Raw genomic sequence first — 26,003 nt, forward strand, 5'->3', positions numbered from 1 at the left:
AGGTACCCAAATCCTAAGGGTCAGCGATTCTCGGATGATTGGGGACGCACAAAAGTGACGGATCTGCTTCACAACAAAAGTTCCCATCTCATGACACGTGCCAGGGAGTCACTGCGGAGACAAGAGGAGGGGCGTGGAGCATATAGCCAACCACCTATGTGCCACCGCATAGAGTGGAAGAAAGCCAAGAAGAAAGCAGTAGAGAAATTGAAGAGTCGCCAGCACGCAGAGGCGCGACGCATCCAAATGGAAACCATGGGATCGTCGCATTACGGATTGAGTGACAGAGAGTCGTGGGAGGCAGAGTTTGTAAGTATATTTTGATTTTTAGTTTTTTAAAATTTACATTTTTTCAATTCTTTATATAATTTGTTCTAATACATTATGTCTCATAATTGTTTGTATATCATAATTATTTTGCAGACTACTATCATTGGTAGGATACCTACTCCTAAAGAGGTAGGTTACCATTGAGGCCATAATCGCGTAGCCACATGCCTTCACTTCTATGAGGAGGGTCTCATCACTGAGAAGCAATACAACTGGGCTATGAGGATTCGACAGCCAGAGGAGGTATGTTTTTCTTACTTTCTTATTAAAAGTATGGCTAATTATAACTTTTTCTTTGCAATTATACGTAAGCAACCTTGATCTTTTGTGTGTGTAGACGAACCCCGATGTGGAGTATAGCGAGGAGGGGGATAGCGACGCTAGTAGCGATGGTGATGCTAGCGAAGATGTTTCTTTTTCAAATTTGTAGAGGAGCACCATATCTCCTCAAACACACATACTCTTCAGTCTTCCCTTTGCAAATGCACACTCCGGCACACACTCTTTGTGCTTGGTGTTGCCATCATCATCAGCCTAATCTGATGCCATCACTAACACTTTGGGTTGCATGCAGAGATTGATCAGTCCATCATCATTATATCAATAGTCTTCTTTAGTTAATGCAATATTCTTCCTTCATCCTTTGCTTCCTCTCTCTCACTCTCTCTACTTCTCTTTGTGTTTGTGTTTCTCTTCCGTTGTGCACTCTCATATGGTATCATTGCCTACATGAGGACACCGTCTGGAGATCTCTTGTAAAAGAGAAAGTTTTCATGGCAAAGGAGTAGCCCAGATCTTCAAAACGTAGATTTTTAGCTTGCATTTACTCTGTTTACAACCTATATAGGTGCTCTAGGACCATGCGACTTTGTTTAGTCATCATGGGGCCTTGGTTTTTTGCATTTTGCCAAAAATGCAAATTTTCCTTTTACATAGGTAATCTCTTCCTAGCTCAAGCGATAGCGCTATAAACGAGAGTTGTCTGTACAGGTGACATCCTCCTAGTGGCAAGCGATAGTTGTTTCTTTGATAAACACAAATCTCTAGGTGATTGTAGGATCAAAGATGTCTTATCATTTCACAAGCTTTGATAAACACAAATCTCTAGGTGATTGTAGGATCAAAGATGTCTTATCATTTCACAAGCTTTGATGATTATAGTTGGCGAGAGGAGTCTCCCATTCGCACCCCCCTCTTCTATTCATCTTTCACATAAGGCTTCATCCTCATAGTGAAGATGCCATCCTTGATTCCCTCGATGTAGGTGTTTGTCTTACCTTCATTATCCAAAGAAGACAAACTCAATGGTTCAAACTATTCGTTGTGGTTGTATAAGGTGGAGTGCATACACGACACCTTCAATCTTTGGGCTCTTGTTTTAAGTTCCATCCCTTGTCCTAAGGAGGATATAGTAGATGGGACTTCTATGGACCATGCAACCTTGTGGGATCACTCTCAAGCCTGATCCTTTCTCTTCATGAGTTTGTAAGATTTTATCATTGTGCATGTTGACAGGTTAAAGACCAGAGCAGAAGTGTGGAAAAAGCTTGCATCTTTGTATTAGCACAAGATGTTTTCCCACAAGATTTCCCTTGAGAAGAAATTGCAAATGCTCAGTCAATGATTCCTCCTCTATGAAGGAGTGTATCATGGAGATGGAGGACACGAGAGGTGAGCTTGCCTCTCTTAGTCGGATGATATCCTCTGGAGACATGGCTATGATTCTTTTGACTCGGTTGCCATCTCCTCAGTTTGATATCTTCTACACTAGCCTTCTCACATCAAGGACCCACGAGACACTCTTATGGGAGGAGCTTTGACCACTTGTCTTGAGGAGTGACTCAGAGAGATTGGGGCGTTGGAGGATTTGAGTACTAGCAAAGGGGGGGCATAGTCACCATTGGTGACAACTCTACAGTTCTCATTAGAGAACTAGGGACTATTCCTTTGTTGCAAGAGTTTTAACCTCTTGTTTGTTCATGGTCTTACACTGCTTGGTACCCACATGACATTTACATAGGATACGATGACAGTGGAGGATACTTCTACAAGTGTTGTTCTTTTGATAAGATCATAAGAGGGTAGGCTTTATACACTTGTAGCCTTAGCTACAAGATCTCCTCACAAGCTTGGGCTACTTTGGTATGATTGTTATGGTCATCTCAATTTTGATGCTATATGATGGGCTTGTTGAGGGTTGAAATGACTTGATTTTTTGCTGATTTTTGTTGTTTTTAAGGACTAAATGATTGGTTTTTTATGGATTTTATATGATGATTAGTTGGTTTGGAAGTGTTTGAGAGTGTTTTGGATGAGGTTGATTAGGTTTTGGAAGCTCATGATAGTTTTTTGTGGAAATATGATATTCTGACATGTTTTGTTTTGATGTCTTGTTAGTGTCTGATTGGTCCTCATTGAGTCTATTAAGCTTCTATTTCGCTATATTTTTTTCTATATGAGAGATTGAAATTATAATTGATGATTTTTTAGAGTATTTGGAAGCTTATTGATTGATTCTTGATGGTTTTATTTGAGCTAAAGGCTTTCTAATGACCTTCTGTAAGGTTCTGTAGACCCTGTGTAGAGTCTGTCTTTATTCTATTCTATTCTGTATGCCTCTATAAGTGTTATGTTGGATGAATGTCTAGCTTGGGGAAGTTTTCTGACCTTGGAAAGAGATGAATAAAAGTTCAAAATAGCTCAAAGAAGTGGAAGAGATAGCTGTTGAAGACTCAAGTAAAGATTGAAGTGGCAGTGACACTCTTGAGCTACAAAGGGACATTGTAGTGGCTCTGGTGACCTTTCACATTAGACATACCTCTTAGGTGAGGCATCCACGACCAAAGAGTAGTAATGGATGATTATTCCATTGTACTATTGAGAGTGAGTGAGTGAGTGAGTGAGAAATAGTAAAATCTATACAAAATAATATATTTATAAATGAGAGATTGTGAGAGAAATGGTTTCCATTCAAAGTGGTGTATTATCTTGTGTTTTTGTGGTCTCTTAATGAATTCTATGAATAATATAAAGAGCATAATCGATTTTGTTTAAGTTAAATCTGTAGGAGAATAAGTTGCGTGAAGATTTCTTGTTCCTAGTAATGTTTTCCTTGTTGTGGTTATACACAATATAAAGAAAATGCTTGTTGATGAGACATAATAGATTTTCTTGTAGTAGATTCCCCATTTTCTTGGTGTTCCTCTTGGGGCTCCATATTTTTGGTGTGCAGTCGGGGAATACTATCATCAACAAGCATCAGAAGGGCTGAAAATGAAGGAAATGACATTGCTATGAGAAGAGAAGAATTCAATGGTTGGGTACTTGTAAAGTTCCTTCAACCACTGAAGAATTGAAAAATATCCAAGCCACTTTCTACAAGAATTTCACACTACAATGGCGGAAACATATTACCATATTGATTCAAGCTCTATGTGGTGGACTATTTTCTCTCCCTACTGCTAAAGCAACAGAGATGTGCATCTTGGTGGCAAATTGTATGAGAGGAGAAAACTGAAGTGCAGAAACAGAGAGAATGACCATCCTTGGGAGATTTAGCGTTCATTGAAGAGTTTCCAAACATCACGTGGGAGATTGTGAAGAAGCTTTAGGAGTCATGGTCAGTTGAAGTTCACATCGAAAATAAGAAAAAGAGTTGGAATCTGTTTGTAGATGCTCAACAGCAAGATACGTGGAACGCTTGGTGCACTGACAACCTTCTGTTCGTCCAATAAAAAACCCACTGAAAACTATTAGACAGAGTGTTCTTCACAATATATATTGTTGAAACCATCCACTATGAAGATGGCATTACTATGATGATGGCACCACAACGATGCTTAGAAGAATGAGTTTTGATACCTTCAGAATTGAATAGCTGTCCTCTCTATAGTGGAATGAATGCTGAATTCAGAGATGTTAAAGAGAAAGAAGTATAAGAAATGTTGGCAAGAGAGTCCTCCAGAAGAGGCTGAATCCCTCTGATTCTGTTCTGTTGAGTATAAATAAACTAGGTGGAGCTAACTCCTTGATGAATTGCGTGATCAAGAGGCAAGCACTAGAATGAGTCCAGAGATATGTGAGAAGAGAGAATGCAAATATCAAAGCTGAGAACAAGCAAGCAATAGAAGCCTCCTTTGATACACTTGAAGCACTCTTTACAAAAGTCCCCATGGAGACTCAAGGTCCTCTTCCTAGTTAGATCTATCCTAGAAATATTGATGACAAGCCAATGAATGTAGTCTCGTTGCCCATATTTAAGGGAGAGTACAATGAAGACCCTGGTCTTCATGTAGTAGAGTTCATGGTAGCATGTGTAGCCAATAATGCTAGAACCCTTGAGCATTGGATGGTGATATTTCTCGTCACTTTCAAAGGCTTGGCATTTCAGTAGTATGAGAGATAAGCATCAATAACTTTTGGTACATGGGATGACCTGAAAGTGATCTTTCTCACTAAATTTAGGTGTCAAGGTTTTGAAGAGAGCAGATGCAAGAGGAGTTCATGAACTTAATTCAGTCCTCTGGTGAATGAGTGAAAGCATTAAGGGAGTTTTGAGGTCTCAAAAATGCATTTTAGGAGATAGAAAGAGAGCGCTCCAGACCAATAGGAGCAAAGCCTCTGTAACGGATTTTTTATTTTAAAAAAGGTAAAAAATTATTTTACGAAAAGATATATATATAATAATATTACAAATTTTTATTATCAATATCTATTTTTAGCCTCTTATATTCGTGATTATGACATTCTTTGCATTAATGATATACAGTCCCAGCCACTTTTATTTAATAATATGTTTGAATTAATGATAATGACAGGTTTACTCTAAATTCAAATTAGTAAAAAGCTTGGCACATATTTTTTTCCATCCTTTCTTTTGTCCCTCTCGTGTTTTTTCCTCCTTTGTGTGGCAGCCTAGTCTTCTCTCTCTCTCTCTCTCTCTCTCTCTCTCTCTCTCTCTCATATGGATATAGAAATTCGACCTTCAACAAGGTGTCCAAGCTGCCAAATCACATCCATATAAGTGTTTAACTCATTCCAAAAAGATGGAAGATGGATCCCTACAATCATTAGCAAAGGTAGCTGGATCACCATGCAACAGGTAAAACATGGGAAAATGTGAAGATATGAGAGCTTGTTTATATCTGCTTCTTGGAAGGGTAGAATCCGAGATTTTAAGCTTGGAGTAAATAAGAATAGCATAAAAGAGGTTATGGTGCAACATGTGTTAATGCATAGAAAGCTATATTTGGAACCTAGAAGTTCAAATCTTCCAATGCATAAACCAAATTGTAAGGATTTGATTCTTAAAGTCTTTCTTTTTTTAAACTTGGTTTAAGGTTTTCCCACTACAAGATATAGACCTTATACCAACGTTAAAAGTGACGAATATATTCATAAAGAAATTTGTCCCCGTCGTCGCAAAAAGCGTCATTATTGGCAATGCCATAGAACAGTCAGTATCAACGTCATTATCAGCGTCGCTATTTGCGTCGGTATCAGCGTCACAAATTTACTGCATTGCGACACTAATACCGATGTAAATAATGACATTGATACCAATGCAAATAATGTCGATAGTATTAGCGTCGCAAATTTACTGCATTGCGACGCTGATACCGACGCAAATAACGATGCTTTGTGATACATTTTGCGACGCTAATAGCGATGCATACAGTAAATTTACGACGCTAATAGCGAGGGTAATAGGGAAAAAAAAATTTGTGGCAGGGCAACTAGCACTATGTGCTTTATTTGGGCCATATAAAATAGTTTTAGAAATGGCAAGATACTACTACTACATAGAAAATGTCTACACAGATTATGTGAGCAAAAAAAGAAGGGTGTGTGAGCTTTAGGGATCCAAATGCGAGCTATAGATCATCGCCATCCGAAACCTTGTCTCGTCGCAAAGGAGCATCGAACGGACTCTGCAAAAAAAGAAACAACTATACATCAGTCCACCATACAATAATGCATTCTAATTAAACATGGTAACTACGGACAAGAAAGATGAGTGACTTACGGAGCCGCCGCATCCATACAATCGGTCAATCAATGCAGTGAGACCGTGCCTCTCTGCATATCAAGTCTCAAGGTCGGTGGGATCACGATTTGTAATGGAATGCTGCAAAGAAAATAAAATACAACTGTTAGAAACACGATTGTCAGTACAAAGGATATTGCAAAAAAATAAGCAAGCAAAACAAAAGAAAAGGTTACAAAGGCCTTCAGATATGTCTTGTGGCCGCCACTCCCAAGATGATGGACCACTCCGGCCTCTAGTCGTGCCCTTATCGCCTTGCACTACTGTCTCCAACGTCCTGGAGAATCTGTAGCCTCCTCCTTGAGTCGGCGCCAGTCGTCCGCGTCTAGCCACTCGAGCTTTGAAGCCCCACTCTTGAGTGCCTTGCGTGGGTCCGATCGTCTGTGTGACATATATGCATGTATTCATTCAATCATCAAGCCCGTAGAAAACCTATCTGTTGTGGCTAGTATCGAAAACTCCTCATACAAGGATACTATTATATAGTCCTTTCTCCCCTCCAGTATGTTCTTCTAATGATCCAAGACGTTAAGCCGAAAAACTTGTTGGCACAACTCTTTCATGTGAGCCATCACCCTCCTCTCCTCATAATTTATGATGATGGCTCCTGACCTATCATTTACAAGGTAGGCATACCCCTCTGGGGTATGCCTAAGATGGGTTCTCTCCCACCTATGACCACACTCTTGGGCATATCCAGGAGACCCCTGTACATTTGGTGTACCTATCGGGGTAGTATCTATCGGAGTAGCACCCATAGGGATACCACCTGCGGATGGCTGAGCAAAAGCCGGAGTGAGATTCCCACAAGTATGACAAATCCCAGAGGTGACACAACTCCAATAGAACGACGAGATGGAGACACCGCATTCGAACCTCCACAACAACCACCTGAGTCACGCTCTCTCGAACTGCCACGAGAGCGAGGAGTAGCACCGGTATCCCGAGCCAACCGCGGACTCACTGCATCCGGATCTCTATAGCATCCCCTTGAACTACTCCCTCCGTCTAGCGTAAGTTTAGAGCATCGACCTCATCCTAGAAACTTAAGTATCAGATCGCGCCGAAATAGATCTAATACAGTGGATTGATGGTGTCAGAGATAGCTCCTGGTCCGCCATGTCTCTGAATCTCGCCATCTGATTTGGAGACATACGCATGAAGATCTCCTGCAGCTCCTCATTGCTCATCCCTTGACTCATCTTGATGATCTAAATATCCACAAAAGTCACCTGCACAGACAAAAAATGATGTTAGCATAATCAATATAAGTCATTCAAAGCACGGTAATATAAAACTTTAAAAAATGATCTTACTTAAAATGCATATCTTATGTACCCTTATAAGCGATTCATCAACGAATTGAGTAGGTGGATGCTTCAAGTATGAAGTATCCTATGGTCCCATGTCAATCTCCTGATACAAATTCGCATACACTGGAAGGTCAATAGATATGTCACCACAAAAGGATGAGTCCATCTCATTCTCAAAGAATTCTTGGACTCTTGTATTTCTATCATTATTACCCAATACTGGCTCCTCTACATGCTCCAAGCTTTCGGTGGCCTCCACCCCTTGCAATGTCGACCTCTCTATTTGCATATTGTCCTCATCTATGCTAAGAACATCGCTTTGATCATATATTCTCACACTTCGGGGACCTGAAGGTATAACATACCACCGTTGAGGTTGTCGGGGGTTTGGATAGAAAATTACATGTTCACAATCACGTATAAGAGAGATTTAACTATTGTGACATATACCATGTCATAGTACAATTAAAGGCAAAAAATCAGTTTTGATTAGAGGCAAAACTGATTGTGTTAACTGACATTAGTGCTAAAAGCACTAGATGAGTGTCAATGGACACTGTTTCTTGAAATGCTTGAGAATCTTGTTAAGATCTTCTCTCCTTGTTAGTAAATAACTTGAATGCTTGCTGAAGACTGAGTATTGGAGCAGATTAGAGAGTCAGTGACTTGATTTGAGCCATAGGAGTGAGAGAAGGAAGTAAAACAAGATCTTGAAGCTTGATAGCTATGGAGTCTGCATTAGGGTTTCAGGGGGCAGCCTGGTTTTTCACCTCCTGTGAGCTGAATGCTTGATCATTTCCAAAACTTTTTTGATAGAAATGAAGCTTAGGAAGTAGGCTATCAAAGACCTATGATGCTCATTAGCATTGCAATGTGTACAAGCGGAATTCGATGTACGAACATCAGAAGGCACAATCTGGACAGCGTGCTGTTGCAGGCGCAATGCTGGAGCAGAGAGGTGGCAAAGTTGGGCTTTGAAGTGATAGGGAGGAGCTCCTAGAGTAAAGGAAGAGTTCTCCAAAAGAAAATACGAGCTGAAATGGCCCGGTTTGAGAGATTCAAGTCCTCCACTGAATATGGGTAGCTATGGAGGTAGGTGAGAGATTCATGGAAAAGTGAAGGGAGCCAGAAATTCAAACTGGAATGACCCAATTTGTGGGCCGATGACTCACTGACTTAAAATCCGCTCTGATACCATGTTAAAATACTGAGAATGCATGCTATGGAGGATCACTAATGAGCAAATAGACAATCATAATGATGCAAAAGCATTGATAAGGAAGAACAACTAATATTATCCAAGCATAATGCAAGTACAACTGATTGATAATGACTAACTGAATGAGTGTGGGGATGAGTGCCTTTTATAGGCTTACAATAGGTGGTATTGTAGGTGGAGATAGGTGGAAAGGAACCATGGTATTCAACAACCGTGATTTTAATAAACCGTGCATACATGACCTAGTCTAAGGCTTTATTTGCAGTTTGTTTCTTTGTCTTGTTTGTCCCATACAAAGAGGCTATGGTGGATGTGATTGCACATTTCTCAACAAGATCTTATTCTTTAACTTCTTCTTTGTGATTGCACATTTCTCAACAATATCTTATTCTTTAACTTCTTCTTTTCTTGTAGTAGTAGTAGTGGTGGTGGTGGTGGTGGTGGTGGTGGTGGTGGTGGTGGTGGTGGCGGCGGCGGCGGCAGCGAGGTCCGGTGCAATAGTAGTAGTAGTAGTGGTAGTGGTAGTGGTAGTGGTGGCGAGGTCCGGTGCAATAGTAGTAGTAGTAGTAGTAGTAGTAGTGGTGGTGGTGGTGGTGGTGGTGGTGGTGGTGGTGGTGGTGGTGGCGATGTCCGGTGCAATATCACGAGATGGAAAACACTTCGACATGTGTTAATTTGTGGGTGGGTGGAGACTTTACATACGTTAATTTTGTTGAGTTACAAGATAAGAAATCCCTTCTCAAAAAATTTAAGAAATAAAAAAAGAATGATAACAAAAACAAATTGTTTGTCGTAATGTAGAAAAAATGAAAAATGATGAAGGTCGTGATGTTCAAGATCGCAAGGCGTATCTTAATCAGTGTGTCCCATATCCTTGCTCTCAATGTAAGCTGACAATTAGACGAAAATGTTGATTGTCTATAGAATACGTCGACGCTTCTGTGAGTTTCAATAAAAGATCATTGATCATGCGATCTTAGATTTTGAGCAAATGGTAAGAAAAGTGTATATCAATCATGCATTGTATTTGCAAGCTAATTAAATATCATATACAAAAGCATTAGGTGTGGCTGGCAAATTTTCTATCCAAGGAGGTGACGTCTCGTCCCAAGGAGGAGTGCACCCTTTGCGGCTAGTTAGAAGAGTTCGTGGGTGTGCGTTGGATGGAGTGCCTGAGCCAATCCACCACTTAGAAGGTACTATCCAATCTATACCATCAATACCAGAGCGGAGACAGATAGTCTTCCAGACTTTCCTACAATCTTGGAGCCTGAGATGGAGGCAATGATCGATGCATTGATGCCCATGGATGTCATGACATCTGATCCTCTTAGAGAGGAAGCATCCATACTATTATATGATGGGTGTTGAGTATCTCGCCTGAAGACACTGCTTGCACTCCTAAGTGTGCAAGCAAAATATGGGTGGAGCAATGCAAGTGTGACCGAGTTGTTCAGGTACTTTGTACGTACACTTTGTTGATTTCTTTTCAGCACCATCATAAAAAACATTTGTGCTTTTTCAAGGTGTTTTATGATTTTTTTAAGGTTACTGAAGTATCATATATTACCACTTGCAAATACCATATCTGATTCTCGTGATGATACGCGACATGTTTTACGAAAGCTTGGCATGGAATAAAAAAACATCCATGCATGTATCAATGATTGCATACTATTTCGAGGAGAATATGAGACTATGAAGACATGTCCAAAGTGTGGTGCTCATAAGTATTGATAGAACTTGCAAGAGCAAACCATCCCTCAAAAAGTTCTTAGACAATTTTCACTTATCCCCTGCATAAACCGCATGTTTCGTATGTCTGGCATGGCGAGCTTGACAATGTGGTATACACAGAATAGATCCACAGATGGAGTTCAACGAATATCAGCGGATTCACGCGCATGGAGCCACATTGACTCTACCTTTCCAGGCTTTGCTCGAGAGCCAAGGAATCTTCGGCTCGGTCTTGCTATGGATGTCATGAACCCATTCGGTCTGTACTCAACTTCTTATAGTGTGTGGCCTATAGTCCTTGTCAACTACAATATCCCTCCATGGCTTTCTATGAAGAAAGGACATCTCATCCTTAGCTTGCTTGTTCCCAGTCGCCGCTAAAAAGTCAAAAATATGGACGTATATCTTTGTCCATTAGTTGATGAGCTTAAGATTTTGTGGGAGGAGGGGGTCACTATGGAAGATATGAGCAAGCACGATGGTCGATGCTCTACCAATATTCAAGCCATTCTCATGTGGACCATGCATGACTTTTTGGGATTCGGAGAGTGCTTAGGTAAGTAGGCTTCAGTTCTCGTTGGTAATATTTATCATAGCTCGTTCAAGTTTGTATTCACTGGATAGAGGTGTTGGTCTAGTTACCTTAGGTTATCATGTGTGTCCGTTGTGTGGATCACAGTTAGACTTTCGAAGGTCACGAACCATGAAGAAAATGGTGTATCAAGGAAACACTACTTTCTTGCCAGAGGGTCATGAACTTAGGGAAGGTTTTCTTGGATGACCTCTAGCACATGTATAAATGCCCAAAGCTGAAGTTTTCTACAAGTTTTCATATTGAACCCACTTATAGATCAACCACTTGTTGGATCCCATCCATATTTTCAAGAACATGGGCAACTTACTATGGGACTACATCACAGGAAATAGAGACACTATAGGGGCACGAATGGATTTGAAGGAGGTAGGCAAGGTGGAGGCACTTTGGCCATAGTTGAGTGGTGTTGATGGTCACTTGTAGCTACCTTGTGCTCCTTGGGTTTTATTCACTAAAGAAGAGCGCATTGTGAAGCAAATAGTTAAGTCTATCCACACTCCGATGAGTATGATATATTCTCTCAGGTCCACGTTTTCTAAAGACGACCAATTATCACGGCTAAAATCCCATGATTGGCATAAGATATATCAGGTTTGTACTATGAATGGATTGTAAGTGGCCTGTGTATTTTGCTATTTGGAGTGTAGTCATTGTTTATAATACTTCCTTGTTTGTGGCAGTTTGTACTACCGATCACGATCGCAGGATGCCTTACTCTAGAAATATGCGGGGCGATTTACAGGTTGTCAACTTTAGTGCAATGGATCTCATAGAAGGAGATTAAGAAGTTGTCTATTGAATCCGCAAGGGGAGCAGTAGTGAAGACGGTCTATCTCTTTGAGAAATACCTGCCTACCAGCATACTCTCACGATACAAATCTATCTTCTTGTGTATCTTGTAGATAAAGTGGAGATTGTTGGACCTGTCCATACGCAATGGATGTTCTTCTTGGAGCACTTCATGAAAACCCTAAAAGGCTTTGTGCGACAACGAGCTCGGCTAGAAGGTAGCATGGCTAAAGGTTAGTTGGTCTCCAAGGCATTAGTGCATATTTCACAATGGCTACCAACGGTGGATTCAAACAACAGTATACTATGGTCACTGAAGGACCATGATAGATTGACCAGAGATATGGTGGTTGGAAATGGGGTAGAAAAAAGAATGGATGTTGCAATGGAGGAGAAAGTAAATTGCTTTTGTATATTGCACCATGCCTCCATGGAGACATGGCTTGCTAGGTACCAGCAAGCTAGGAAAGATTGGAAAGAAGTGCGATCTAAATTTCAACGTAGTACGTACCATCGCCGATTCGATATCGCAAGGGCATGGAGAAGATGCCGCAATTTATGTCAACACGATGGTTGCATGGAGTTTTGACCGCAAGCGTCTTGCGAAGGGGTGGAGGTCTTTACCGAGGAGTGAAAATTCTCGAGGGGATGTAGTCCAAAGGTGATGATGTGTTTAGGGTTCCTATCTATATTTTATATGCAAATAGATGGGTCGATATTGCAAGGGGTGGAGGCCACCGAAATCTTGGAGCATATAGCAGAGCCAAAATCGGGTAACAATGATGGAAATATAAAAATCCAAGAATTCTTTGAGAACGAGGTGGACTCATCCTTTTGTGGTGACATATCTATCGACCTTCTAGTACATGCGGAGTTGTGTCAGGCGATTGACATGAGACTATTGAGATATCGAGCTCCAGTCGTGATATGCCAGGGTGACCGTTGTGCATTTATGTCACCGACTTGTTAGCTGCAGATGCGGTTGGTACACTGCCCATGAATAATAGCTAGATGACAGCTATCCTTATCTACTCTAGTTCGTGGCTTAGTTAGTATGCCACCTTAGTTAGTTGAGTTTGGTTTGAGACCTATATATAGGGTTCTTCTATTTCTTTGTACTAGAGTTCTTTTGGCTTACACAACTAAGAAGAGGAAAACTGTTTTCAGCCTCCACCTTTGTGTGTATTCCCTCATTGTGTAAGTGAGAAAGCTACAAGTGAGACTCCTTCATTCTCTCCCACAATCTTGACATGGTATCAGAGCCTAATTCGTGGTAAGGAGCTCAAGAAAGCAAACTAAGTTTGTGGTGTTTTGGTCAGAGGACCAGTATTGCTTTCATTTTTCGAGTTTGGGAGCAAGTCTTTGTAGTAGCACTGCCGAAAAGTACAAGAGTGCATTGTCTCAGATTGAGATGCCTTTCGTGGTGTAGCAAGAGGATACTATATGCTGCGGGCAAGGGCTTTAGCCCTTGGTTGCCCTGTTTTTTTATTCGAGCCCATTTCGGGGCCCGTTTTGGAGGCGGAAGTTTTTCGCACGCACTTAGGAAAAGGCCCTGTTTTTTGCTGTGCGACCACTGTTCTACAGGTCGGTGAAAAGTTACCGTAGAAATTGCATCGTATGCCTGTGCGCAGAAACATTGGGAGTTACAGAATTATCCTTGTTGCCTATTGATGCAAAATTGTCACTAGAAAGTAACTGTGTGGTCAAATACCACTTTCGTTAGTTTTACAGATTTGCCTTTGTGAGACTAAACCTGTGTTTTTTGCAGTGACAGAATTTTTTGCAGTGTTCTGTAATGGCGTCTGATTCTCTTTCACAGATTGTCACTGAAAAGCTTGACAAGAACAACTTTCAAGCATGGAAGTTTAGAATGACGAATTTCCTTATGGGAAAAGGATATTGGGAATTCATTGCAAGAAATGAAGAAGAACCAATTCTTCCTGATGTTCCCAATCAACAACAAATGCAGGCATTTAAAGAATGGCATGAGAGAGCCAAGAAAGTTATGTACTGGCTGTCTATCAGTATTTCAGACTCTATAATTGTGCATATTCAGGATGCAAGTATGCCAAAGGAGGCATGGGATACTTTGTCAAAAATGTATAGCACAAATACGCAAGCCAGGAAAATGCAGCTCAAGCAAGAGTTGCACAATGTGCAAAGAGAAAGTATGAGCATCAATGACTACCACATGAAGGTGAAGAAGATTGCAGATGCACTTGTTTCCATTGGGTCGCCACAGTGAAAGATGATGATTTAGTTTCTGTGACCTTGAATGGTCTAGGAAAGGATTATGCACAGTTCCGAACATCCATTTCCATCCGTGAAAGATTTCCTGATTTTGAGGAGTTGATTACTCTTCTAATTTCTGAGGACCAGAAAAATGGTGGTGCATCTTCTTCAGGAGAAACTTCAAAAGAAGCTGTCTTCTACTCAAATGCTGGAAGAGGTAGAGGCAGAGATAGAGGAGGCCGATCTGGAGGCCGTGTAGAAATCAAAATATACAGCAAACTCAAAAAAACCAGACCTATGGAGGAGGACGTGGTAACTCTAGAGGCAGGGGGAGCCAAAGAGGTCGTGGTGGATGGCAAAGAGGCCAAAATGCAAATAGCGATGTTGAATGCTACTACTATGGTAAAATGGGTCATATGGCTAAAGACTGCTATAAAAATCATAATGACATCATGAATGGAAAATTGTAACAAGGGAATTATGCATCTTCTAGTAGACAGGGTGATGACAGAAATAAGCATTTGTTTATGGTGCAACACATGACCAATTCTGTGACAAGTGCAAAAGAAAGCAACGATATGTGGTATGTTGACTCAGGTGCATCAAACCACATGACAGGTCATGCAGAATGGATGCAGGATGCAAGAAAAATGGAAAACCTAGGATTTGTGGAGACTGGTGATAATACTGCACATCCTATTGTGCAGATTGGAAAAATTCCTTTGTCTATGCAGGATGGGAAAAAGAAATACCTATCGGATATATTTCATGTCTCGAATATCACCAAGAACCTGTTTTCTGTTGGTCAAATGGTTGAGCTGGGCTTGCAGGTCAGATTTAATCCTCATGGATGCTTTGTTGAGGATATGAAAAATAAAGGTCGCTTGATAGCAAAAGGAAAGAAGAAGGGTAGAATGTTTACGTTGGATGTAGACATGCCTAAATTGAGTGCAGCAATGTTTGCACATGGAACCGGTGTAGTTGCAGATATTGATATTTGGCATAAACGCATTGGTCATGTTAATGTACAATGACTTAAATCAATGCAAGCCCAAAATATTGTTATAGGATTGCCTAAATTCGAGGTTGCAAAAATGCATAAGGTATGTGAAGCCTGTCAATTTGGAAAACAGGCAAGGAAACCATTTCCTAGACATGTTCAAGAGAGTAAGAAGCCATTGGAATTAATCCACTCTGATGTGTGGACTACTAAAGCTGCATCTATTGGAGGCTGTCATTATTTTGTCCCTTTTATTGATGACTATAGAAAAAAAGTTTGGGTGTATTTTATGAAAAAGAAAAGTAAAGTGTTTGGGCATTTCAAAACTGTTAAAGCTATGGTTGAAAAAGAAACAGGCCTACAAATAAAATGCCTAAGGTCAGATAGAGGGGGAGAGTACCTCTCAAATGAGTTTGCAAGGTTCCTGCAAGAGCATGGCATAAAGCAGCAATATTCATGCAGTCATACCCCACAACAAAATGGAATTGCAGAAAGGAAAAACAGGCATATTGGAGAGGTATCTCGTGCCATGCTCAACGAAAAAGACTTGCCAGATTTTTACTGGGCTGAAGCAGTTGCTACAACAGTCTACATAATGAACAGGACTCCCATTGCAGCAATACATGGGATGACTCCAGAGGAGAGGTATATTGGTAGGAAACCAGATATTTCTCATTTGAAAATTTTTGGTTGCATTGCCTATGTTCATGTGCCAGATGAGTTGAGATCCAAGTTGGATCCAAAGGCTGAGAAGCGCATCTTTATTGGTTACTCTCTGCAGTAGAAAGGGTATAGATGCTATAACCCTTCTACTCGTAAGTTTACAGTGAGCAGAGATATTGTTTTTTATGAGATGAGTAGCTGGTATAAACCAGTAAATGTGATTGATGATGTAGATGCACAAAATGGTAATGCTGCACAGAATTCACAGCAGCAGTCACAAAATATTAGTGGACCTAGAGTGTCCTCTACAATGGTTCACATTCTTTGCCATGGATAGGCATATTGAGATAAGGAGAATCTCCTCAAAACAATGCAGATAATGGTATGTAGGTTTCACGAAAAGGAAAAGAGAAGGTAGATCAGCCGATGTTTGATGTGAATGCAGGTCACTCTTATGTGGATGGTGAATCCAGTGGCTCAGAACAGAGCATTGATGATGAGTTGGATATTCCTTCTATTGTTACACCTGGAGTAAGGAAGACCAGGGATGTTTTGAGGGCACCTAGGAGTGAACCTACTTTGTGCAGGTCTACCAGAGCTAAGTATCCTGTGGATAGGCTGAAATATGATGGATTTACAGCCATTCACTATGTCTATATGGTCAAAGTGATACATGAACCAGAACCCACTTCTTTTGAGAAAGCCATGGGAAAAGAAAAATGGGAGAAAGCCATGGATGAAGAAATGGATGCCTTGAAAGCAAATGCTACATGGGAATTGGTACCTTTGCCTAAAGATAAGAATGCAATTGGTTGTAAGTGGGTTTATAAGGTGAAGCACAATGCAGATGGTTCTGTGAATAGATACAAGGAAAGATTAGTAGTCAAGGGATATGTACAAACATATGGCATTGATTATGAAGAAACATTCAGTCTGGTTGCAAGGATGGAAACTGTAAGAGCAGTCATTGCTATGGCTACATCAAAGGGATGGTCTTTACATCAGATGGATGTAAAGAATGCCTTCTTGCATCAGATGGATGTAAAGGATGGAAACCGCAAGAGCAGTCATTGCTATGGCTACATCAAAGGGATGGTCTTTACATCAGATGGATGTAAAGAATGCCTTCTTGCATGGTGATTTGCAAGAAGAGGTCTATATGGAGCAGCCACCAGGTTATGTGCATGCTATTCATCCTGAGTTTGTTTGTAGGTTGAAGAAAGCCTTGTATGGCTTGAAGCAAGCACCTAGAGCATGGTCTGACAAGATAGGACAGTATCTTGTCACTATTGGCTTTCAGATTTCCAAGGCAGATTTCTCACTTTATGTGAGAAAAATAATGAAAGGTATTATGCTACTTGTCATTTATGTTGATGATTTGATTATGACAGGTGATAGTGATGAAGATATCCTTCATGTGAAAATGCTATTGAAGCAGAAGTTTGAGACGAAGGACTTGGGAGAGCTGCGTTATTTCTTGGGCATTGAGGTGATTAGATCACCAAGTGGGATACGGCTCTTGCATAGGCAGTATGGATTGGACATGCTGTCCAAATATGGGATGACAGGCTGTAAGCCTATTTCAGTTCCTTTGGAGTAGAATGTGAAGCTGAGCGCAGATCCAGGTGAGATTCTGAAAGACCCTACTATGTACAGACGTATAGTAGGAAGTTTGATTTATATGACTATTACTAGGCCATATTTGAGCTATGCTGTTGGATTGGTAAGTTAGTTTATGTAGGCTCCAAGGAAGCCGCATTTGGATGCGGCTAGACGCATACTCAGGTATGTGAAGTCCACATTGCAGTATGGACTATTTTATGAGACTGGGGTTCAGATATAGTTGCATGGATACACTGATGTTGATTGGGCTGGTAATATTTCTGATAGACAATCTACCAGTGGATATGTGTTCTCTTTTGGGAGTGCTGCAGTCACTTGGAGTAGCAAGAAACAGCCTACAGTTGCCTTGTCGAGCAGCACAGAGGCTAAGTACAGAGGTGCAGCAATGGCTGCATATGAGGTACAGGAATCGGGATTGAGCTCGAGGGGGAGTGTTGAGATATCGAGCTCCACTCGTGATATGCCAGGTTGACCGTTGTGCATTTATGTCACTGACTTGTTAGCTACAGATGCGGTTGGTATACCGCCCATGAATAATAGCTTGATGACAGTTATCCTTATCTACTCTAGTTTGTGGCTCAGTTAGTATGCCACCTTAGTCAGTTGAGTTTGGTTTGAGACCCATATATAGGGTTCTTCTATTTCTTTGTACTAGAGTTCTTTTGACTTACACAACTAAGAAGAGGAAAATTGTTTTCAGCCTCCACCTTTGTGTATATTCCCCCATTGTGTAAGTGAGAAAGCTACAAGTGAGACTCCTTTCTTCTCTCCTATAATCTTGATAGGGACCATAGGGTACTTCATACTTGGAGCATCCATTTACTCAATTCATTGACGAATTGCTTATAAGGGTACATAAGATATGCATTTTAAGTAAGATCATTTTTAAAAGATTTATATTACCGTGCTTTATATGATTTATATTGATTATGCTAACATCAATTGTTGTCAATGTAGGTGACCTTTGTGGATATTTAGATCAGCACAATGAGTCAAGGGATGAGTGACGAGGAGCTACAGGAGTTCTTCACGCATATGTCTCTAGATCAGATGGCTTGATTCAGAGATATGGCGGACCAGGAGTTGTCTCGGATACCATCAGGCCATTTTGTTAGATCTACTTTGGTGTGCTTTGATGCTTTAGTTTCAAGCAGATGAGGTCGACACTCCAGACTTGGGCCATACGGAGGGAGTGGTTTTGGGGGATGCTACGGAGACATGGATGCAGTGAGCCCACGGTCGGCTCAGGATACAAGTGCTACTCCTCGCTTTCATGGCGGTTTGAGAGAGCGTGGCTCAGGTGGTTATTGTGCAAGTACCAACGTAGTGTCTCCCTCTCGTTGTTCTGCTGGAGTTGCATCACCTATGAGATTTGTCACACCTGTGGGGACATCTATTCCAGTCACTCTAGCTTTTGCTCAGCCATCCCGCAGGTGGCACTCCTATGGGTGCTACTCCGAGAGATACTATCCCCGTAGCCACACTAGATGTACACGGGTCTCCTGGATATGCCCAAGAGTGTGGTCACAGTTGGGAGAGGACACATCTCAAGCATACCCTCTAGAGGGGTATGGATACCTTGTAGATGATAGGATAGGAGCCATCATCATGAATGATGAGGAAAGGAGGGTGATGGCTCGTACGAGAGAGTTGTGCCAATAAGTTTTTTGGCACAACATCTTGGATCATTGGAAAAACATACCAGAGGGGAGCAAGGACTACATAGTAGCATCCTTACATGAGGAGTTTCCGGTACCTGCCGCAGCAGTAGATAGATTTTCCACAAGCTAGATGATGGAGTGCATGCGTGCGTACATATCATGTTACACAGACGATCGGACGCACGCAAGACACTTAAGAGTGGGGCCTCAAAGCCCGAGTGGCTAGATGCGGACAACTGGCGCCGACTTAGGGAGGAGGCTACAGATTCTCCAGGACGTTGGAGATAGCAACGCGAGGCAGTGAGGCCACGACTAGAGGCAGAAGTGGTTCATCATCTTGGAAGTGGCGACCACAGGACATATCTGGAGGACTTTGTAAGTTTTTCTTTTATTCTCCTTGCTTATTTTTTTGCAATATCCCTTGTACTGACAATAGTGTTTCTAATAGTTGTATTTTATTTTCTTTGTAGCACTCCATTACAAACCACGATCCCACCAGCCTAGAGACTCAATATTCAAAAAGAAATGGTCTCACTGCATTGATCGATCAATTATATGGACGCGGCGGCCCTATAAATCACTTATCTTTCTTGTCCATAGTTACTAAATTTAATTAAAATGCATTATTGTATGGTGGACTGATGTATAGTTTTTTTCTTTTTTTGCAGAGTTCGTTCGATGCTCCTTTGTGGTGGGACGAGGTTTTGGATGGCCAGGATCTATAGCTCGCCCTTGGATCCGTGGAGCTCACATACTCTTCTTTTTTAGTCACATTATTTGTGTAGATGTTTTCTATGTAGTAGTGGATCTTGCTATGATTATACCGTTGCTTTCATTACATGATCATGTATTTATTTCATGTATCAGTGTTATGATTCAAGTACACTTTGCCTTTATTTACAGGAGCATTATACACATTACTAAAACTCTTTTGCTACCCTGCCACAATTTTTTTTTTCCATGATGCCATCACTATTAGTGTCACAAATTTATTGCACGCGTTGCTATTAGCATTGCAACATGCGTCACAAAGCGTCGTTATCTGCGTTGGTATTAGATGCGATGATGATACCGACACAAATAGTGACACTGATAATGACATTGATACCGAATGTTATATGGCGTCGCTAATATCGACGTTTTTTACAACGATGGGGGCAAATTTCTTTATGAACATTCTCGTCGCTTTAAATGTCGGTATAAGGCCTCCATCTTGTAGTGATAAGGGACATCCTTTCTAGAAGTCCTTTTGCTTATCTTTGATGCTTTGGTTGCCTTGGGTGTTGAAGGCATAGCTTCACCTGCTGTAGTTACATGCACCTCCTCTCCTTCAATATCCAAGCCTCCACTATTGTCCATTCTTGTCGGTTTTATACAATTGGCCATTATATACTTCATGAGCTTTACTCTTATATACCAAACATGCTCACTTGTATAGCAATCCCTTGTAAACTATCATGCATTTATAAGAAAATAATTTTAGTTCATTGCTATATTTTACAATGGACTATTTTACAATAAACTCTATCTTAAAGTCTAGTATGTTTCACAATACCTTTATAAGTTTATCATCATTGAGATAAATAAATTGAACCAATCTTTTGGCATTTACAATTACTCTCTAGCTACACAAGAGTAAGTATCATCTTGATGAGGACAGTGCAATCAACAATATAAAGTAAAATTAAGAAACTTGTTTATGGTAGTTTTTAGAATAAAATTTATTTGGATGTTCCAACCATATTAATCAAGACCATACTACAACTTGTCCATATTGCATTGTTGCATGTAAATTAGAAGGCATGGGAGGCCTTTTCTCTAGCACTTCAATCAATCTTTGTATAACTCTGTACCAAAAAGGAAATAAAATTTAGAGTTATTACAAAAGAAAGATCAAAATGTTTAGAGTGCATGCAACAAAAAGATCAAAATATCAAGGAGACCCTAGATTATATAACTTACAACTTGGCATTTTCATGGCTTCCTTTTATAGAATTGATGAGGAAACACTGCCTCTCCACACAATCTACTGCAATTAGGCTCCAAAGATAATTGACAACAAAAATGTTTCAATAATCTAGCAAAACAAGATCTCATAAAATCTAACAAAATATCAAATTACCTACTTTTCATTGTTTGGAATTAAAAGAAGCTCCAAAGATTCAAAGTCAATTGAATTGAACCAATGGTCAAAAGCACTTGCATCAAGCTCACTTCTCATATAGTATGAGATAGATGGATCAAGAACCTCAATCTTTTGTTGTATATAAAAGGGGAGCTCATGCATTACACACCTAGCAAAGGAATGGAGATAGTAAGCATCAACATGAAAGTCTATTGCTAGAAAAATATGGTCAATAAAAACAAATTTTGGTAATCTATACCACCTCATCCCAACAAGAAGAATTGAATCATTTACTTCTCTCACTTTATTCTTGAGAATTTGAATACAATTAGAGTCCAAAAATACCATATCAAATCATTTGTTAATATCGTCCAGTAGTAAAAAGCAAGAAACATTGAAGCACTTAGGGTCAGCCCTTTCAAGAATGGTAGATAACTTCTCTTCAAAAGATGGGAGTTATTCTGCTTCCTTTTCTTCTTCCTTCTTTCTTTTATACTCCCTCCATTTATCTCCTTGCTCTATTGTGGCGTTTTCCCGTTTCTCATGTTGTCTATCCTTTACATGCGTAACATCTTCAACCTTCAAACCAGGATCATTTTTCTTCTTTCTATTTGGATGCACATTTAAAATATTGAAAGCCTTCACATCAAAAAGAGGTATTGGCTCAAGGACCTTTAAAAACCTGTATCTCAATCTCTTGAGAATGATCATGTCTTGATCCATAAGCGTAAACCTATGTGCATGAGCAGCACAGATATAAGAATCTTGGAAAAACTCAATCAAAAAATCCTCTGTAGCCTCTTGAATATAGTTTTCTCTAACAAGCCTCTAAAAAGACAGCTTTGGAATTGCATTATTCAGAGTCTTCATTGCACTTATAATCTCCTTAAGGCATCTCACATACTGTGAGAACCTTCTTCTTGGCTTTGATTTCCTTGTAAGTTTGGAAGGCCTAAAGGACTGATGGATCTTTGAAGCAAGACCTCTAGAATCAACTTTTTGCTTCCTTGCATTGGCCTTAGTTCTAACCATCTGAAACATCCAAAAAAACAAATAATACAAACAAATTAGGAAATATCTCTAATCTCTCATATCAATTTATCTACAATCACTAAGTAGCAAGCAAACACTAATCACATAGTCTAAATCCAATTTCAATAAAACAATGCACAAGATGTATGAAATGCGAAGAGGTATTTTAGACTAGGGAATTTAACACCATATCGCATTTCATATGACACAAGGGAAACAATGTAGGCTCAAGTTGTATGAAACACGAGGAAGCCTCACTTGAGGAAGTGAATATAACACCAATCACTTTTCATACATCATAACAGAATAATGGCAAGCCTTAGTCATATGGAATGCAAAGAGGCCTTTCATGGACAAGAGAAACCTAACACCCATCGCATTTGATACGTGCATATTATTGCTATATCATTCAAAGAACAATATGTGTATCCATTACTTAGTAGCTTCACCTAGTACCTTCTAGCAACATTTTCCATCTCACTATCAGGTAGCAAAATTTATATTTCAAGGAATTTATATTTGAAGTTTTATAGTTTGACTTAGCTTTTAGACTACTTTATGGGCAACATTATTTACCCTAAACATTTCGACTTTGTAATATATGTTGTCCAACAGACACATACATTTGGAAGATATTGAAAAGTCATTGAGGATATTGAAAGTTCTATAACCTACGTGCATGTGCATGACGTACGAAACGTGAGGATGGATTAAATGGACAAGAAAAAGCTTACACCCAGGTCACAATAGAAAGAGTGCAGGCCTTAGTTGTATGAAACGTGAGGAGGTATCACATGGACAAGAGAAACCTAGCACCCATTGCGTTTTATACGTTAGACATTTTTGGGGATCATTTGGTAGAAATCATCAAGGGATTCTGAGCTTACTCATATTTTAGAAAAAAACTTACATTCTCGAGGGTTCGGTGCGTATCCTGGTGGACAATGAAGCCTTCTTTACTAATCTTGCACTGAAGAATAATTTTGCACTATGATCAAATTAGTATTGTGTTGGTTTGGTTGGACATAGAGAGAGCTTTGTCATCGAAAAAACTCTTTTAGGTTGAGAAATCGGGTTTAAAAGGATGTTGGTTTACACATGTGACTACTGTAATAATGTGTAGTTAATTTCACACGTGTGACTGCAGACCATTTTTGCCTAGGAAGTTGTGCCACATGTCACTTACTTTTTAGGCATTATAGCGCATTTATGGCTCCAATTTTTATGTTTTTTTCATTTTCTTTTTCATTTTAAGCACACCTCCTCCGAATTAGTGCAGTGTACTTTTTTATCAAACGTGCGGTGACCGTTGGCATATATATATGAGCACTTAGGTTCGGGTTTTGGTTACTATTTCTTTCACGTATCTTGTATTGTCTTCGACTAGCTATTTATCTTGTAAGCATCACAAGTCAAACCAAGCATATTCTTATAAGAAACCATTTATTTTTAGGAGCAAGGCCTGGAAATATCAAGTATCACACTTTTCTTAATATTTTTCTATGCAATCCTGAATTTCGAGGCATTGAAGATGTTAGTTGGTTTAAGAGGAGAAAGATCCATCTTGTTAGTTGGTTTAAGAGGAGAAAGATACATCAGGGACTTAGAAATTATGTAATGATTTTACTTTGTTTTTTTATCAACATTCGTCTGGTACACATGTTAAACGATGTTGTTTTGATGTTCTTGATGGATTTTTTTGTTCAAATTTTCCAGATGTATAAAACACGAATTCGTCAATTTTTTTTATAAGTGACATGTGAAATGTAATTTTGTGAATTGTGAAGCGATCTGAATCATTGTTTTCGTGTTTCATGTGAGTCGTAAATGTTAAACAAAGTTTGATTGATGAGACTTGGAATTTCATGCTTTCTTTACTGCATAAAGTTTTAATTCGTTTTATTCATCTTGTATTTCCTAAAATTTTAGGTAATCTTTCTTTAGTCTCCTTAGATTTTTGAAGATCTGGTTTAATAACAACATTACCACCATTGAAACCAATTGCACATAATACTTTTTTAATCTTTGTTATAGCATCTATTCTAGCTGATAATGGCTTCAGCTTTCATGCAAATCCTATATAAAGATGAACAAGCTTTTCAATTATCCTACAAAGCGCATGAAGTGTACAGATATGGGCATTCACTAAAGGAATATCTAGGACTGGCTTAAACTGTGGATCCTTGTTGTGCCTGGAGGGAGCTCTATTCCAATTGCTTGAGTTCAACTCTATGGCTGGGGACATGCAATATAGGCAAGGATATCTAGAGTTGGCTCCCTTTGATACATTGTATATACATTTAAGTGTCTTTAAGTCACCAGCTATGTGCCACTTAATCTTATAGTTCCCAAATCCTTCAAAAAATAGCTCTTCTCCTGCTTGTTGTGTCTGAATAACATCAGGTATTGGTGCTCAATAAAAAACCCAATACAATATATCAAAATCCTATGTATCTACTTCGAATGCTCCTAGCCACCAGATATTGTGGAGATGTTATGTTCCAATTGAACACTAAATGACATTGAGTGATTGTAATGATCTGATGAAAGTGTTCTATTCATCAAGGTAATAGAGACCCTCTCTAGTTTTGTACATTTTAGAATCTCACTTTCATCAAGTTTAACCACAAATCTAGCCACTCCTTGTGCCTCTTCTAGTGACAAGTCATAGAATCTAATCATTAAGCATTGTGGGGTGGGCAAGTCAAGGAAAATATTGTTAAATTCATTGAATACAACTTCCTTTTTATTGCCCTTGAAGCTAGCCTTGATATGGAAAGGCTCACCTAGAATCTCCATTACCTTGTTATTCACTCTCTGTCTAATAGTTCTAATCACAGATGGCCTTGGAAGTATGCAATTACGTACTTGCTCTTGCTTCATATTTGACTGTAAAAGTTGAAAAAGTTGTATATAAGCATCTTGACTAATACCAATATTATCTAGTGTCTTATGAACTAACTCAATATCCAAAGAGAGATCCTTTATAAATAACTCCAAGCATTGTTTCTTTGCCTTTTTAAATTTCTTCTTCTCCAAAATATCTTTTGAAACTACTGAAGGAAGAAGACGATAATAAAACTGAGATGCTTTCAAAGAATCTCTTTCACTTGCATTCGGCTGAAGAAGAGACCTAAACAAAATCAACATCATAAATCAATACAATTAATTATAAGCAAAGTCATATTTCATATTTTTAAAGTGGAAAAAAATTTACCTTGCTACTTGGATTTTTTTATTACAATCACCTCCTCCTCATTTGATACTCTCAATATTTCTAAGAGCCTTTTGTCAAATTCGAAGACCTAAAATAGTTTGCTTTCACTGATAATATTTGATGCATTCCAAATCAAAGGCACCGTCCCTACCATTGGGCACTGTAAGCCGACTCTTGAAATAAGCAAAGTCTTTGTCAATGGGTGAATACCTCTTGCCTGAACCCAAATTGACTTCTAAAGTCACCTCCGATAGTGAGATAGAAGCATGGATATACAGTTCTCCCTATTACATGGTTGTAAGTAGAGACAGAGATAAAAGTAGAGACAAATGTAGAAGCAGAGGCAAAGGATACAACAAGAATTTGTTCTTCTCTTAGAAAGCCTCTAAAGAGGCTTTCTAAGAGGCTGAGACAAAGTTTG

The sequence above is a fragment of the Lygodium microphyllum genome, chromosome 19 (assembly GCF_053477565.2).
Source record: "Lygodium microphyllum isolate KBCC chromosome 19, Lygodium_microphyllum_v1.1.10, whole genome shotgun sequence".
In the NCBI taxonomy this organism is placed as follows: Eukaryota; Viridiplantae; Streptophyta; class Polypodiopsida; order Schizaeales; family Lygodiaceae; genus Lygodium; species Lygodium microphyllum.